The sequence below is a fragment of the Lupinus angustifolius genome, chromosome LG01, assembly GCF_001865875.1.
Source record: "Lupinus angustifolius cultivar Tanjil chromosome LG01, LupAngTanjil_v1.0, whole genome shotgun sequence".
NCBI classification, from domain to species: domain Eukaryota; kingdom Viridiplantae; phylum Streptophyta; class Magnoliopsida; order Fabales; family Fabaceae; genus Lupinus; species Lupinus angustifolius.
The window spans coordinates 12,201,013-12,219,469 of record NC_032009.1 but is presented as its reverse complement, the minus strand read 5'-3'; positions in this window follow the sequence as shown (position 1 = coordinate 12,219,469).

The following is an 18,457-nucleotide window of genomic DNA, read 5'->3' as shown; positions in this document are numbered from 1 at the left end:
ATTTACTTGACACCATTTCTATCTAGCATAATTATTTCCCTAATGATAAGATTAACAACTCATTTTCCTAACCATCAATTCTTTGAGTGATTAATAAAACAAACTGTAATACGCTTGTATGTTATATTGACTAATCAATCTAACTCTATTCCCAAAAATTAGACCTACTAAATGATATATTCTAGCTTAAACTCAAACATGTGATATCCACCAACAAATTCAACATCTAAATTTATGCTTTAGCTAATCAAACTAAAACAAGCATCAAGAACAAGAATAAACCATAAAATCATTGCATAAACATGAATAAATGGAAAATTGAATTAAAATAGGTATATCAAAGTGAGTAGCTATATTTGATCCCGACAACTGAGGAATTAATTACTCATTTTCATGAAAACTAACACAATAGAAAAGAGAAAATGAAGACCATCCTTGGAAAAGCACCATGATGAGCTCCACAAGATTATTATGTCCTTATTCCCAAGACTCCTTCTACAATGGGTTGCAAAACTCCTAAAACTACGAGCCTAATACTAAGAAATCGAAAAATAAGGAGGGGGAGATTTAGGGTTCAAAAATTATGTATTCCCCTTTTAAAGTTGTAGAAATTTGTGTATCGATCTAATAGTGAATGAATGCAGTGCCACAATTTTACTCGGGCTTCTTTGGTTTAAATCCTTGTTTTTCCTTAGAAAATATACCTAAAAGTAAAATATTAACTGAGACAATGATAATTGCATGCTAAACAAATTATACTAAAATTGAGTCAATTAACTACAATTGTATTAAATTGGAGTCAAAATGTGGTGGCAAATAATATCCAAAAATGCGGAAGTTTTATACTTATCCACTCTTGCCAACTTAGAACTTTATTTGTACTTAGAATAAAGTCCAAGATAGAGTTTAAAAAACATACTTGAAAGTAAATTGAAGAATATTTAAGTTGAGGCCATAATGAGCATAATAATCAAGTTACCATTTCTCAAACATTCTTCAAGAAGCTAAAAGAATGAAATGAGTAATTAAAGGATGAAGAAATCTTGTCCACAAATGAAAACACACATTAATCAACTTCATTATCATAATAAGAATTTGTAAACAAATAATCCATTATTAGTCAATCAAGAAACACAATTCTCCCAACCAGTGTTTATCTCACTCTCTCATCAAGTATGAGGTTCTTTCATTTTGTGCACTGAGTTGACTCAAAATCAATTTTGTTATTGTCTAAACAACTATCAACAGTAAATATGAAACATGGATCACTAATATTTTAATAAGGTTATAATGGGTAGGCTAAAAAAATGGTTTTTCTAGATAAGCAAAAACTCTAAAAGGTTAAGAGAACAAATCCAAAAGAAAATTAGTATTTCTCTTTTTTATGTGAGTGTATTGGGCCCATAGGACTCTGCCACTCACATAGGGGGCTGAATAGGTGATACAGTACACGATTATCATTGCACGATAAATAAAGAGAAAACAAAAAATTATACATTTTTAATCGATGATACACAAATTTAATCAATTAACTAAACAACTTAATCAATTATTTAGTTCTTGTTCATCAAAAACAATTTTCTTTCGATCTCCAAGATTACCAAGATTCTACTCAACTTATATACACTTATTACAAACAATTAAGAACAGTAAATGCACAATATAGTATATGCAATTAACACAATATTATATGCATGTCAAGTTAAGTAAAACAAGTAAAGCGGAAATGTAAAAGATAAGGGAAAAGAAGAATGAGACACAACTTTTATCCTGGTTCGTTTGCGGGTCCACTTGCAAACTACATCCAGGTCCCCCTTCTGATCTCAGGAGACGCTACTTTCTTGGAATCGTTAAGCCCCCGCTTCGATTTGACTACTAAGCTCGCCTACTAGGATACCACACCGTTTGCGTCTCTAGCCCCAGCCGAAGTATCGCTTAATACCAAGACCTCTTGCTTCTCATGAAGACACACCTAACAACAACTAGGATTTTTCCCAAACCTATTCTCCTTCTATGGTGATACAACACACCAAGAGAATGTTTTAATGGCTTAGTCTAACAATTTTCTTCAAGTTATGTCTGCACCTAATATGTGTAGATTTTACACTCTTTTCACAATCTAAGAATCCTTCTAAAAGATTTCACAATTACATAAATAAAATGCGTGAGATGCAAGATTTATTTTTCAACAAAAGATTTCACAATTAAGCTCAACAGGTATCTTGTAAAGATTCACCCTTTTCTTTTCTCAAAAGAACACTTTGAAATCTCTCTAAAGATATGAAAGTTAGAGCTTTAGATTTCCTGAACAATATGTGTAAAACTCTTCATTTTGTAAACGAGTTCTAACTATGAATTTTTTTTCTCCATTATTATTATGAAGCAATATGAAAAACTTGGGGTTAAAATATTATTCTATTTTAAACTGCAGTTAATCGATTATACTTAATCTTAATCGATTAACATGTTCTTGAAAATAACAGAAAATAGAAATAGTAACAACCCTTAATCGATTAACCCCTCATTTAATCGACTAACAGGTTCCCAAGAAATCAATGATTAATCGATTAACATATCTGTTAATTGATCAATGGGTTTCTAAAAATATATTTCAATTATGAATGAACCTCCTACATGATTTATAAACTAATGATGCATGACTCTGAATGATGTATGATTTAAAAACACTTTTTAAATGCATTCAAAACATATGATGATATATGTATGTATGTGCATGTAAATCATGTATGTATGCATGTAAGTCTCATTTTAGATATGATTGATTTTAGCTTGTGAGACTTTAATTGGGGTTCATCCTAGCCTAGAATCTTACTAAGCAAGCATCTTAAGACCTAATAAAGATATAAAAATACTTAACCTCTAGATCCTCTTTTGAATGCTTTACCTTGTATGAACTTGAGTCTTGACTTTATAGTTGATACTTGTTGTTTGTTGATTTTATCATCCTCTCAAGCTTGTCCTTGAACATTTAATCACGTTGTCGACCCTTGTCTTTATCAATCTTTTGTCTTCATCAAACTATATGTATCCTTTGTCTTCATCAAAACATATGTGATGCATGCTTGCATCTTCAATCTCCCCATTTATGATGATGACAAACACTTGTTAACAACATGTTGGATATGGCAATTCTTTGTTGGATCTGCTTAATGCTAATCAATTATGTTTTCTATGTTCTTGTAAGTTGATGTGCATTTTTCCCTCTTGCTCCCCCTCAATTCGAGCATTGGGCGATTTATTCTTTTTCATTGCGGAAGCCTCAACTTATCTTCTCTTTAAAGTCCTACAAAACATAAACAACAAATTTTCTCCTCCTTTTGGAATGATAAAAAAACAAAGTGATATATAAAAGTATATTGCCAAAAGAAAGAAAAAACACAATGCAATTTCTACTGATGTTAATTGATTAAATAATGCTTAATCTATTATGTGTGATTTAATTTTTCCCAGAATTGCATTTTAGGTGATGGTTAATCGATTATGGCATGTGCTTAATCGATTAAACCTAATGTTATGACAGATTAAAGTGCAGGCCACATGCTATAGCAGAAATATTTACAATTTGATATCACTGGTTCCATACACTTATTTTATACCAATTATGTACATTACATGAAAGCATTTGTTTATGATACCATTTTTTTATTCCTTTTTCATTTATATAACACCACTTGTTTGTTGAAAGTTAAGCACAATTAGATCAATGCACTAGATTTGAAAATTGCTAAGCATTCATTCCTCCATTGATCAAATGATTACAAAAGTGACATAAACAGTACATAATTCAATTTGATAGCACAAAACTAATTCATTCATAGCATGTTATGGCAATAAATTTCAAGTTAGAGCACAAAGACAAACTAACAAGTTTGGAAAATTACTATGCAATAGCCAAAAGATTACGAAAACCACAAAACTCCTAAAAAACACCTAACTAGGACACACACCACATCCTAAGCTAGCTAGAAGGCGGTTGCGGAAATCCACCAAAGGAACTGAACAAAAAGTGAAGCTACTCGAATTGACTCTGATTCTCTTCACCTTGTCTTCAAAACTCCGCCATGAGCCTATCCTCCATTGATTGTATCCTAGATACAACTTCTTGGTTCCTTGAGTCAATATGCTCATTTAGGCATTGTTTAATGGAATCTAGATGAGCCAAACCAAATGATGGTCCTTGAGGCATATCAGACGCCTCTTCATTTTCTTGCCCTTGGTTTTTCTCACCTTGCTCACCACCTTCTTCTTCAGACATTTCTAAATCCATAGTGGTCTTGTAGTCTTCTTGGTACATCCATCCACCTCCATATTTATAGATACTCATCTTGTGAATGATGTTCTCATGGACCATGTGCTCTATAGAATTGATAGCAATTATCTCCGCACCAGACGTGTCGATATTTAAATGATCAATGACACATGAAATAAAAATTCCATAAGCCAACAATATTGAAGAAGATGATGCAATACTATACATCACTTTTATACTCTCATCGAGCTAGATAATCAATATCCCATCTTTAACAGCAAACATAAGCTTCAAATCATTCACTGTTGGTTGCGCATGATTTGTGTTGCGCTGAACCAATATATATGCTATTAAGTACTGTAAAAGCCTACTTTCTACGGTTAAAGAACCTGCTTTATGAGCTCACCTCAGACAAAGTAATGAGGTCCCCTTAAGCGTGACTTATACATCTCTATAGAGTCATACTTGCTCCATCTGTCATCATTGCAATCTCCAAGGGATCCACCATCACAAGATAAACCTCCCACATCCATAAACAACACATCATTCATTAAAATTAGCTTCCATTGCACCATACTCCTATATCCACCATCCTTATACTAAAAGTTAGCATAAAACTCTCGAACTAGAGAAGGGTAAATGTTACTAGTTAATTGCAGAAAATGTACGACCCCTTGTACCTCCAATTCATGCGGGAATTGAAATCCTTGCTCCACCATCCATGCGATGTCGGCATATCGGATGTATGTAGGTTTCCGGCTTATGAACCGAGCCAACCTCTTTGCCTGAAGAGCAGGAGCACAAAATGGGTCTAAACTCAGTGGAGGATTCTGCCTAGATGAAGAAGACCCTTCAACATTGAGATTTCTCGCACGTCTAAGATGACACAGAGAACTGTCTAAACCAACGGTATGTTTCACTCTCTTGGTCTCTCATTACTCATGTTTGTAGAACTATTGGATGGGTAATTGATTATGAGTGAAATACGAAATTAGGGTTTGAAAGGGGGTAAGCCTAGATTTTTCAATTACAACCGAATTGATGGGTTGGATGCTTAGAGGAGGAAAGAAAAAGGGAATGTGTAGCTCTAACATGAGTTTGAGAATGAATTGTAGGATCAATTTAGATAAGAAGACAGACTTCACGAGGTTAGGGTTTGAACAAACGTAAACCATAACTGAGGTTGAATTTTTTTTATGACTGCATTTAATCGATTAACCACTATGTTAATCGATTAACGGGATTTAAATTTTAACATAATTAATCCATTATGTTCCAGCTTAATTGATTAAAAAATTAAAACAATTTTATCCCAGGTAATCAACTAAAGAAACATATAATCGATTAAGACAATTTGAAAAAGTCCAGGTAATCGATTAAAACACAAAACAATCAATTAAATAAGACACAGAAACAAATTTTAGCACAATTTAAATTAGTTTAGAGGTTTACTAAGACTCTAAGATAAAGATCTATCCTAAATATCTAATGTACACTTAACATTGAGCCAAAAGAGCATGAAAGCATATTCAATCAAGAATGCATTTTACAATTAAGAATACATGCATATAATAGCGAAAAGTGAACTTATTTAGGATTATCTAGATGTCTAGCATGCATTCAAACACTTGTATATTACATCGAACAAAACATGTGATTAGACATTATAGAACAAAATTTATCACAATATTTGGTTACCTCACATGTTTTACCTCATCCTTATCAAGATATTTGAAGTTTGCCATATTTGATGTTTTCTTTTGCCTTTTTTCAATTCTAGATTCTTGTCCTTTTCTTGCATAGTATATCAATTCTTGAAGTGTTTATCCTCATGAGTACCTACAAAACAGTAAGCATACCTTTCCTTTCCTCTTTTGGAGATGGCTTAATCAAGCATTAAATTCGCAATGGCTTTCCAAAGAGTATTTTTGATTAAATTGCATTAATATGATTTATAACTTGTTGTGCTTTAACATGATTAGAGAATTCTATATAGTATTTCGCATTTACTTATTAATCAAAACATGGTTGAAAGACTCTTATTCTTGTTCAATAATATCATGTTTGCATTTAAGAGCATGTAATTGTAAAACACAAAGCATTAGGCCTAAAAGTGATTTATGAGGGAATTCATGATTCTTTATTTTATGGCCTTGCTAGGATTTCATTATAGAGTATATTTGTGACATTTAAAGTATGTAATACTTGTAGTTAAGAAAGATTCCTTATTTTATCTTTGTTGCACAATACTTCCTAACTTCAAGCATTTGTGATGACAAGTTGCTCATAAGTGTCATAGTCTCTTTTCCTTTGGTGACAAGTCAAAGAAGTTTGAACTTCTCACTTTCCATGTCCCTAGAACATTTCCCGTCCATATGAAAGTTGAAATTCATATGTCCTTAGGCACACCTACAAAACACAATTACTTGCTTTTCTTGTGTATCCAAATAACCTTAGGTCCCTTGATGTTAGTAGCTTGGGGATTTTGTTTCTTAGTAATCCACATACAATTTCCATTTGGAACGTCATGCATTCTAACACTACATGCATTCAAGGTATGACCATTCAATCCACAATAAAAGCAAGTAGAGGATTCAAGATATAAAATTTTCAGAACAACTACTCGTTTCTTATGAAGTGTGTTATTTGTATGCATATATCCCATACTAGATTTAATCCCATCATTTTTTACATGTAGCAAGTAAGTTATTTGAATTGTGATTACTAGATGTGAAATTTGCAAGTTTATCATTTAGGACATTATTTTCATTTTCCATGTAAATGCAATTTTCACAAATAGATGTCATATTTAAATTAGTAGTACAATCACATGAAGGGTTAGCAAGTTTAACATCTAAGGTTTCATTTTCAATTTTCAACACATCAATGAAGTTTTGTAATTCACATATCTTCTTTTCAAGATCTAAAATTAACCTTTTTCTTTCTATATTCCTTTTAGCTAACACTTTAAGTTCTTTATGCATTTCAACATAAGCATCATAAAGCATGTTATATGTGAGAAGTATATCAGAATTTGAGATAGAATCAGATGAGTATACCTCACTAGGCACATCTTTCTCACTTATTTTGCAAGATTTCAGATTTTGAGACATTAGACAAATCTTGTGTGATTCTTCATCTTCCGAGATGCTTGTTGATGAATCGACCTCTTCGGATTCATCCCAAACTATGTATGTCTTCTTAGCTTTGATGTCCCGAGAGTCTTTCTTGTAATCATGTTCAATCTTCTTGGAAGAGGTAGGGCATATGTACCTCATGCGTCTTACTTTCTTACTTTTTTGGCAAGATGCATTTTCTTTGAGATACTTTCTCATTTTGATTAAAATTTCTTCATCTTCCTTATGAAGCTTCTTGGTTCCTCCAATCTTTCTTATGTATTTTTTGAATTTGTTGATAAGGAGGGACATGACTTCGTAATCTGTGTCGGAATTGAACTCATCATCATCATCATCATATGTCTTCCTTTGACTTATTTAATGTGATCTTGTTGCCTTGAAGGAGGTTTCTTTGATGTTCTCGTCCATTTGTTCATTGAGTGTCAAACGTCTTAGTTCCAACTCATGTTTTTGAAGTTTGCCAAATAAAGTTGCGACCGTCATTTGTTCCAAGTCCTTTGACTCGATGATGGCAGTCACCTTGGGTTGCTATTGTCTGTTCAGAAATCTCAACATTTTAACAGTTAGTTCATGTTTGTCAAATGACTTATCTAATGCAATGAGATCATTAATAATGTGAGTAAATTGTTTTTTGCAAATCAGAAATAGACTTAAGTGGAAACATACAAAATAACTCATACTCATGCATCAATGTATTTAATCTAGATCATTTGATCTCACTAGTGCCTTCGTGGGTTACTTGTAAAGTGTCCTACATATTCTTGGTACTATTGCACTAAGAAACTCTAAAGAACTCATCGTATGAGAGTGCAAAGGTTATAATGTTTTTTGCTTTCAAATCAAGTTGCACTCTTCTGTTTTCCTAGTTAGTTAAGAGACTTCTAGGTTTCTATTTCGTTTCTCCCTTCACTATGTGTAGTGGAACGAAAGGTCCATATTATATGAAATCCCAAATTTCCGTATCAATGGCCTCAATGAAGATCCTCATTCGGATTTGCCGTAGGCTAACCCTTTGCCAATGAAAATCGAAGGGCAGTCGATGGATGCACTATCACCGCTAAATGGGTTAGAAGAGCCCATGGTAAAAGTGCCTAATATCAATGATCTAAATGGCTAAGTTAGCACGGTCATACTAGCTCTGATATCACTTGTTGGGTCCCATACGGTTCTGTCACTCACCTTTGAATGATGTATGATGTAAAAACACTTTTTAAATACATTCAAAACATATGATCATGTATGTAGACATATACATGTAAATCATGTATGTAGGAATGTAAGTTTCATTTTAGATATGATTGATTTTAGCTTGTGAGGCTTTCATTGAGATTGATCCTAGCCTAGACTCTTACTAAGGAGGCATCTTAAGACCTAATAAAGATATAAAAATACTTAACCCCTAGATCCTCTTTTAAATGTTTTGCCTTGTATGAACTTGAGTCTTGACTTTATAGTTGATACTTGTTGTTTGTTGATTTGATTATCCTCTCAAGCTTGTCCTTGAACATTTAATCACGTTATCGATCCTTGTATTTATCAATCTTTTGTCTTCATAAAACTATATGCATCCTTTGTCTTCATCAAGACATATGTGATGCATGCTTGCATCTTCAATCTCCCCGTTTTTGATGAAGACAAACACTTATTGACACTTGTTAACAACTTGTTGGATCTGCTTGATGCCAATCAACTATGTTTTTCTATGTTTGTGTAAGTTGATGTGCATTTTTCCCTCTTGCTCCCCCTCAATTTGAGCATTGGGCGATTTATTCTTTTTAGTCGCGGAAGCCTCAACTTATATTCTCTTTATAGTCCTGCATAACATTAACAACAAATTTTATTCTAACAAGCACTTCTTTAACGTCATTAGCTTGATGAATAATATGTTATCAAGGATCAAACAATTAGATAAGCCAGAGCAACACAACATGTCACTACATATATCGCTTCAGTAGGGTATCTAACTTCTTCAAACATGTGTTACTAGGGGCTCTCCTCTCACTTTCTTTTATATTATTTTTCCTCATATTACCACTCACGTTTTATTTCTATTTTTCCACTAGCTACTACTAACTTATTCTCACTTTTATTTGTTTTAATTTCTCTATCCATTTCATGATCGCTCTCTTCTTCAACAACAAAAAACTTTCTTATATATCAAAGTCTCACCAATATCATTACGAATTATTTCATCGTCTGGTATTGTGATGAAGTTACATTGTTTCTCTTAATTGGGTTCAATGTTGCTATTGAAAGATTTTTGTTGATTTTCTACTAGTTGTTCTGTTAATTAACCAACAAGAATTTCCAAGTTCTTTATGGAAGCCTCAATATTATTCTGATTTGACATTGATACCTACATAAATTTAGTAAATGTGCTCGTCAATTTGGATATTCTAGCTTGTTGTGGTGATGGAGATTGCTGATATGGAGAAGACATGGCGGAAGCACATGCATCTAGTTCTTATCCTTGACTAGGGTTGTGATTATCCCTAGTGAAATAATTTTCACTTTGAAGTTCATATGGCCCAAGCTGGTTAGTGTTGAAAGATTTTATCGTTGCTTGCTTATTGAGTGCAAGTTTATGATTAACTTATTTAATGACAGGTCGATTCTTTTCTCGCTATCTCAGCCTTGTTGGAATAAATTCCATACCATCTCGGCTTTGTTGGATTAATTCCAACACCAGTATAATGATATGAATTTAGCAATTTAATACAAGTGATAATGAGTAATATTTATTTTCGTTTTCCTTTATTAATGAAACTACTTCCTGATGGAAGGTTGGTAAAGAAAAAATAAATAAAGTAATAAATGAATGTTAGTTGCAGAATTTAAATGATAGAAAATAAATGTTAGTTGCGGAAAATAAATGACAGAAAGTAAAAGTTAGTAGTTAGATCACTCATTATAACTGTGTATATTTCCTTTTCACAAAGAAACAATTTATGAATTAAATTTCACTTTGATTCAAGGTTTCTTTTTTTGTCAAGAAATAAAATTTATAAGTTAACACTTTACTATTTTACATTTGCCTGTCTTTCAAGATTCAATTATAGTATAGTATAGGGTTATGTCGAACCACAATGAATTGCCTAATAGAACATTATTATAAACATGTTATATCATTAATAAAGTTTGAACATCTTTTTGATTTGATTTTGTTTCTGAAATTTTAACAAGTAAATAAATAAACATAAACAACTAATATGCACAAATTCTTGAGGAGAAAATTTGTTGGAAATATGGAATTATTTCTATACTCAATTAATTTTGAAAACATTACAAGTTATGTGTTATACTTTCGGTTGATTCCATACATCATTTCTAAATCCTTCATCTAGTGTCCTAGGATGATAAGATGATTTTTAAACTTTATGTAATGCACTAAATAATAGTTAACTGCCACTCGTCGGAGTAGGTTGTCACACCTTACTTTAGCTCCATTAACTTTATTTAGCCTTGAACATAAGTTGCTTAAAATAGATGCTTGATGTGGCAAGTGAACTAAGCTGTAGGTTATACTTTTTAGTTCACTTGTCAACACTTTAAGAAGAAGCATTTTTGGATCTTTAAATCAAGTTTTAGGTGATCAAGCTAAAACCACATTAAGAACTTCATAACTGCATTAAGAACTTCATAAAGAATTAAAACTTAACCAAAAGTAATAACTTAAATGAATTGAATTCAAAAGATGATACAACTAAAGAGAAGAAATTACACCATAATCCAAATCAATATGTAGGAACATGAGCCATCTATCCAAGGATGAGATGCTTTTGGACCCAAATGAGATTACAAAATTATGTTTTTGTATCACATTTTTCATCTCCTTTCTCCTCTTGAATTAAGATGAAACTACAAAATAAACTTACCTAAACTAGTTTGTAGTAGAAATTCTCCAAGAAATTACAAGAAGAAGAGAAGAATTCGGTTTCTTGGAGAGAATATGAGGAATGGAATGTATGAATGTGTATCAATTTTCCTTGAAGTACCTCCTATTTATAGAATATATCTGCCACTGCCAAGCTCCTTTCTTTGACTTCCAAGCTGCTGACCAAACACTTCAGCATGTGTTTAGTCACTTGGCCAAGCAGCTTGGTCGCCTGCTTGGGGCTGAGTCACCCAAGCTAGTTGTGAGCTACTGGCTCACCTATTGTGAGCTACCTCTGAAAAGCCTATGAAGGCTACTTGGAGTGAGGTCATGCATGATATCATTGTTTCTTGGTGGCTAAGTCAACTTGACCAAGTTGCAGGGTGCACAACGCCAAGTGCCTATGTGACACCGCTAAGCTGCCTGCTTGAGCATCTTTGATCGTGATGATGGTGATGTGGCTTGGTGCTTGATGATCTTATCAGGTGTGTGGTTCCAAGCTAGGTGGTCCAGGTGCTCCACTAAGCTGTCTGCTTGAGCAGGTTGGCTAGTGTCAGGCTTGTGTTCTGACCGTGTCAGGTTGGGTCTGACCGTGCTAGGTCGGTGTCTAGGTCAGCTAGGCGTGGGTTTGTTCCAAGCTAAGCTAATTAGTGAGCAGCTTCATGTTGACCTCATACTTTCCAAATAGGACAAGTCTTGTTAAGTCATGATTAAGGCTAAGCACATAGCTTGCCACGTCAAGCTTAAGCATGTCATGCGTGGATCATTTTGGCCTATTTTGAGTACTTTGCTTGCATTTGATTAATTCTTCTCGTTTCCACCTAAATCCTACAAAATATAATACAAAAGAAATGCACAAAGCATATAAACAAGATTGTGATATTTTATCCAAAAGGTGTTGAATTAAGTTGGTTTTCTCAAATTTGCCTAGGATAAGTGTCATAAAAAATGTATAAAATTTAGGCATTTTTGGTACTTATCAGTTAGCCAAATAGTTTAGGTCTTCCTCATGGATATTAGTAATTGAAGAATGACAAGCAGTATGGTGATTTTCATGATGCATTCCACAAGTTGTGGCTTGCTGGTGCATGTTTGAAGTTTTTAACATTTCTCTAAGATTGTGGGAGGTTATCTTTTTGCCTTGCTAATTTATCAATCAATTGGGTTAGTAATTTGTTCCAAGCTAGAATTGCATCTTGTGTCTCTAACTCCAAAACTCCTTTTTCCATTGTTTTTTATGAAGTTATGACCTTGTGGATCGATAGTGGCTATGGCTTCTGTGGTTGCAATTGATTCCTGAAAACATTTTTTCTTCAAGGAACTACTCGCAATTGTATCCAAAAGTAACTTAGATTGTTATTGAAGTCCATTGTAGAAGTTATAAATATGTGTCAGTTCCTCAAATCCATTATTGAGGCATATTCTCAATAAGGATTTGAATCTCTCGATTGCCTCACATAGAGCTTCATTTTCTCCTTGAGTTAAAAAAAAGATTGCTAATTTAGCCTCCAATAATTTGGACGATGAGAAAAAATGATTCATAAACTTCTCTCCCAACCAGTTCCAACCGATCCTTACTTGCAATGGTTGATCCAATAATCACTCCTTAGTTTTCCTAGTCAAGTATAAAGAAAACAACCTCAGAAATAATGAATCTTACTCTTCCTCCAAGATTCCAATCGTTCGACACATCTCATAGAACTAAACCAAGTGAGAATATGGATACCCATAGTCTAGTCCAATAAATGGGATGATATACACAAGTTGAATAAGTCTTGTATCTGTTTTGGCATGCTTTGCATTTCTTGGGGTTTACTGAGACTTGTGAGGCACCTTAAATTGTTTTGCCCCATAATTTTTTAGAGTCAAATGTTATTGTTGTTTGCTTTAAGCATACATTCTTATTGTAGGGGATGAGATGTAAACAGTAACAAGGGTACTTTATTCTTGCTCTTTTTCTTTTGGTTAGTTGATTCTTTCTTATTGCTAGAACAAGATTAAAAAAATGCAATTTGCACATATTAGTTAGTCAAGAGAAAGAAAAGTAAAACCAATAAAACAACTTAAGACAAAAAATTGCCATAATGCACAATATCTGGACTAAAGTCTTCGACAACGACACAATTTTGCTACCCGACAAATCAGTCAATAAAAATATTGAATTGGGTTGTGCAAATAAGTATAAAACTAAGTCATTCCATAATAATTATGGTCTTAAGCTAAGAAATTTATCAAAGGTGATTTTGATTTTGTAACTAAATAAATAAAAACTAAATTAAAGATAAATGCACTAAAAGGGTTGAGATTAGATTTTGCTACTCGACTTTCCAATAACTAAAAGATTTAACTCACAAAATTTTCTATATTTTGATTTCATCAACATCATTTCTATCTAGCATCATTAGTTCTCAATGAGAAGATCAATATTTCATTTCCCTAATCATTAATTCTTTGATTTATTAACTTTTAATAAAGCAAATTTTAATAAGTTTGGATATTATATCGACTAATTAATTTAACTCTATTCCTAGAAATTAGACCCATTTGATGAATATTCTAGTTCAAATTCAAATATACAATTTCCACCAATACATTCAACATCTAAAATCAGGTTTTAGGTAGTTAAACTAAAACAAGCATCAAACACAAGAATAAACCATAGAAATCATTATATAAACATGAATAAATTGATAAATGAATCAAAATAGATATATAACAGTGAGTAGCTACATCTAATCCCAACAAGAGAGGAATTGATTACTCATTTCCACGGAAACCAACACAATAGAAAAGAGAAGATGAAGATCCTCCATGAAAGAGGACCAAGGTGAGCTCCACAAGGTTGCAATGCCTTCAATCCTCAAGATTCCTTCTAAAATCAATTACAAAAGCCCTAAAACTACATGAATCCCACTACAATCAGTTCCATGTGTTTGTAACGCGATATCCAAAATTAGTCTTAATCCAACGTTGAATGAATGAAATGTCATAATTTTACTGGAATTATATTGGTTGAATCCTTGCTTTTTCTTCCAAAATATATTGAAAAGTAAAATACTAACCATGAGACAATGATAATTGCATGCATACAGAAATTGTAATCAAATTGTGTCAATTAACTATAAATGTAATTAACTGGATTCAAAAAGTGTTGGCAAATAATATCCAAAAATTCATTAATTTTACAATTATCAACTATCCCCAACTTAGAACTTTGTTTGTCATCGAACAAAGTCCAAACTAGAGTCCCAAACTTACCAATTCTCGCCCAGCGAGAATGATTTTACACATTTTGCCAAATTGACTATGCATATTGAAGATCCTTTTGTTATGAATATCATATCCAAATATTGTCTTGATCCAACGATGAATGAATACAAAGTCACAATTTTACTCGGGTTACCCATGGTTGTTGTCTCATTCTCGCTGAGCGAGTTATGACTCAATCCGTGAGAGCTTTTTTGAACATATCACCGATCCAGACGTTCATATTGATATTCCATGCATTATGAATGGAATATTTAATCCTTGTCTCAGTCTAACGGTGTTAGAATTGTACTTGGATTGTTCTAATTTGAATCCTTGTTTTTCCTTTCAAATTATACCTAAAAGTAAAATATTAACTACGAGATATTGATAATTGCATGCATAAACTAATTATACTCAAATTGTATCAATTAATTACAAATATAATCAATTGATGTCGAAAAGTGTTAGCGAATGATATGCAACAAAATGTGTAAATTTTATCATCTAGCAAGTGTGTTGCCACTATATGCTAAAGAATTACATTATATCAATGTATTTGAAAGTTATTCTTGATAACACATAAGTAATTAAGATTGTTGATACTAGGTTGAGCATTGTTATGCTCCCTTGGAATCTTGATATGGATGATAATAAAATGAATGAGGTTATCGTCTATCTTCACGTGTCTTGATTTTAGCGAATCTCCTTAGGGAAGGCAACGGGCACGGGCGGGCACGGGCGGGCACGGGCGGGCACGGGTAGTAGCTACCCGCTATCCGTTTTAAAATAGAAGAGTAATACCCATACCCGCCCGTACCCGTACGGGTACCTGTGAGCGGGTATTTGCGGGTAGTTCTGGGTACCCGCGGGTAGAACGGGTACCCGCAGGTTTCCTCTATTATAAATAATTTTTAAATTTTTTACTTCTATTGTGTTTCAAATAACATGAAACTTAATTATTTTTGTACCTTTTGATTAAATATTTTGCTAAAATGCTAAATTTATTGGTGGTTTCCATTTGTGTGATTTTTTGAATATATATTTTCTTTGTAAAACATGTGTGTTTATATACTTTCTATACATGTAATAATATTTGTAGGGTGTTTCAGCACCAAACTCATTAAAATATGTAAACAAAGTAAAAGGAAAAAATATACATAGTGTGATAAATGTTAGAATAATTTATTTTTTATTTTAATTAAATATAATATATTAATCATCTAAATAACGGGTACCCGCAGGGACGGGTACCATAATACCCGTACCCGCCCGTATGTACTACGGGTATTTTTAAAAACTCGTTTATAATACCCGCGGGTACCTGTTTGTGACCCGTACCCATGCCCGTACGGGTTTTACCCACGGGTACGGGTTTTTTTTGCCCCGCAAGTGACTTCTAAGAAATAATTGATACATGAATCTACTATAAATTTAGACTATTACTCATTTCCACAATGTAACCATACCTTCAAACTTCAAGCCTCATACTTAAAACAATTTTACAAGAGTCCACCTCAACATATGACATTAGTATAAAAGTGTTTAACAAGAGGAGGATAGACATTACCATTGAGTTGGTAGAAAGTAGTCAGTCCGTGAGTAGCAATAGAATGTGGAAACTAGAAACCTTTTTTGATTAACCAGTTAATGTCGCAGAACAGTGTGCTTCCAGCCTTCGATCCTCATAATGCTCCATGCTCTCCATTTGTCTTTCGTTAGTGATAAAAGGATCATGACGCATCTTCATCCTAACCTCATGTTCGTGAACTTCACCTTGGATTCTAGAATCAGAAGCACACACGTCACTACACCTTTTCCTTCCATAGGATCATTTATCTTCCTTCTCATTGTGAATGGAAGTCCATGAACGATGTGTTAAACAATTTTGCCTTTCCTATCACTCATAGTTGTGATTGAAATTTGAGATAAGGTAATAGATTAAAGAAAGAGAGGGGATTTAGTGTTTTACGAATTGAGAATATATGAACCGGTGAGGTATTTGAGAAACTTATGAGGACAGAGCACAAATTGACTAGTGCTCTAAGAAAAGAAGTAAAAATCGAAGCTCAAAACATGAATAAATTGAGAATTTGAAGAATTATTAAGAGAGACACCAGTGGATGTTTGGTTTGTTGAGGAATTGAGTCTGTGTGGAATTGTTGTGCAATGACTAATATTCTCTAGATAACAACAATACAAGTTATGAATTTGAGCTGATGTAAAAGTTTGTGGTAAATAGTTATATATTTATGTTATGTAAACCTAATATTAAAAGAAGAATAATAGCTAAACACAGATCCTGACTCTCTAATACATAGTGGTAGTCTCTCAAAGCTCCCGGGGATGTAGGTATAATTGGCCGAACCTCGTTACCAAATTCCTTTTGTTATTCTCTTATCTTTACTCTTTTATTATTTGATTGCTCGCTTGTTCACAACAATCGGTATCAGATGACTCTTAACCTAAGTGCCAAATTCGAGTTTAGGAAGTTCGATGGAACTAGTAATTTCGAATTGTAGCAAAAGAGAGTTAAGGATTTGTTGGCTCAACAAGGTCTATCAATGACCTTGTGTGAGAAAAAACTAGATGGTATAGACCAACCGGATTGGGAAGAGTTGAATGAGAAGGCTACATGAACCATACGACTCTATCTATCAGATGACATGATGTATCATGTTATGGATTTAACATCACCAATAGAGGTATGAGAGACATTAGAGAAATGGTTCATGTCCAAATATTTAACAAATAAGCTGTATTTGAAACAGAGACACTATGGCTTGAAGATGCAGGAGGGTGCTGATTTGCAACAACATCTCAACATTTTTAATCAAGTGATCAATGACATGTAGAAACTTGATGTGAAGGTTGATGATGAGGACAAAACAATAATATTATTGTATTCTTTGCCAAATTCCTATGAACACTTGGTGATATTGACGTACGGGAAAAACTCAATCAAACTGGATGAAATCACATATGCACTTTTGTCCCACACTCAAAGAAGATAGAATGTAGGGGAATGCTCTCAGGGTGATGGTCTGTGTGAAAGGGGTCCACGTGCGTGGGAGGAGACAAGTTAAAGGAGGTCTTGCAAAAAGGAAAAGAACATATTCCAAGGGTTAAACACCACTAAAGTACTTTAAATGCAAACAGACTGAGCATTACAAAAAGGATTGTCCAAAGGAACAGAATTCTAGCAAGTAAGTGAGAAAAGATGAAGTATCTACATATGCAAATGTTGCATAAAAAGATCACTCTAGTTATAATAGTGAAGTTGATCTACTATATGTATCATCAAATCATAGTGCAGATGAGTGGATACTTGACACTGGTTGTTCCCACCACATGACACCAAACAGAGAATGGTTCACCACATATAGGGCATGCAATTTTTCTTTCGTGTATCTCAAAAATAATAAAGCATGTGAAATTATTGTCATGGGAGAAACTAGAATTGTGATGGATGATGGTGTAGTTAAGACGTTATGTGAGGTTAGGCATATACCAGATTCGAAGAAGAATTTGATTTCTTTGGGGATATTGTAGGCAAAAGAATTTAGCTATAGAGTTGATGGAGATAGTGATATTCTTCGTGTATGCAAAGGTGCTCTGATCGTGAAGTGGTAGCCGCGAATGTGGGTGCTGTTGTAGGCCATCTGCATAGTAAACATATACAAAACAAGAAACAATACAACAGAGAGAGTAAGACATCTAATGAACATAAATTCATTGACGGCGTGGACTTACTCAGAATATCACACTCAGACATAAAATATATTTAAACATATAATTCATCAGTTATCATCAACATCATGAAGTAATACATAACTTACCAATTATTCCAACATTACCAATATATCAAATCATATAATCAACAATATACTCATAATCACATCACATACATAAACATATAAATACACCATA